Genomic DNA, 641 nt, shown 5'->3' with positions numbered 1-641 from the left:
GTTTTACATTATTGTTTTGTCATTTTATAGATCACTCGAATTGGCAAGATATCACGATCAGCCTATATTAGAAAAAGAATATATATATACTTCTTATCACTTTGTTGATATATTACCATTGCGTATTCATATAATCCTATTTTTAGGAGACTCAGAATAAAATACGCTTATCTAGTTGAAAGGGCCGTATCTTCTCCCTTCTCCTTCTAAGAATGCGATAATCCTTTGGCCATAATCGCTCCTTCTTGCAGAATCCTCACGGTGTAAATTTCCGAGGGAGCTTGAGGGGGGGGGGGGGGGCTGAGCCTGAAATTCGCTCCGACCGACGATGGGGATTTTTCTGCGAGGAAAACGTGCGACGAAATATTTCGATATTGTTTGTTTACAAAAGCTATTTTCTGGGATATTTTCTCTCACTCTCTTGCTTTTTTTAAAGCGAATTATGATTATGTCAAAGGTTAGACATTTATACTTGCCAATAGTCGTGTTTAGAAAGGAGTAATGATATTTTTTTATAATCATGGATAGGGTGCTCATCTCAAAATCGAATAGAAATATTCATAACTGTGATTTAGTTCCTTAGCTTTTGCGTTTACCTGCACTGAAGAATTCGATACAGAGAGTGGAAGGTGAATTATCCA

The 641-nt window shown here is 36.8% G+C and overlaps 1 protein-coding gene across 1 annotated transcript in view; it reads right to left on the bottom strand.

Annotated features, from left to right (window-relative positions):
- Nucleotides 1-641, bottom strand: part of LOC119586685 — a 38,585-nt gene that overhangs the window by 36,954 nt on the left and 990 nt on the right. The window lies entirely within an intron of this gene.

This window comes from Penaeus monodon, chromosome 21 (assembly GCF_015228065.2).
Source record: "Penaeus monodon isolate SGIC_2016 chromosome 21, NSTDA_Pmon_1, whole genome shotgun sequence".
NCBI classification, from domain to species: Eukaryota; Metazoa; Arthropoda; class Malacostraca; order Decapoda; family Penaeidae; genus Penaeus; species Penaeus monodon.
The sequence above is the reverse complement of the archived record's forward strand: the minus strand, read 5'-3'. Positions and strand labels throughout refer to the sequence as shown.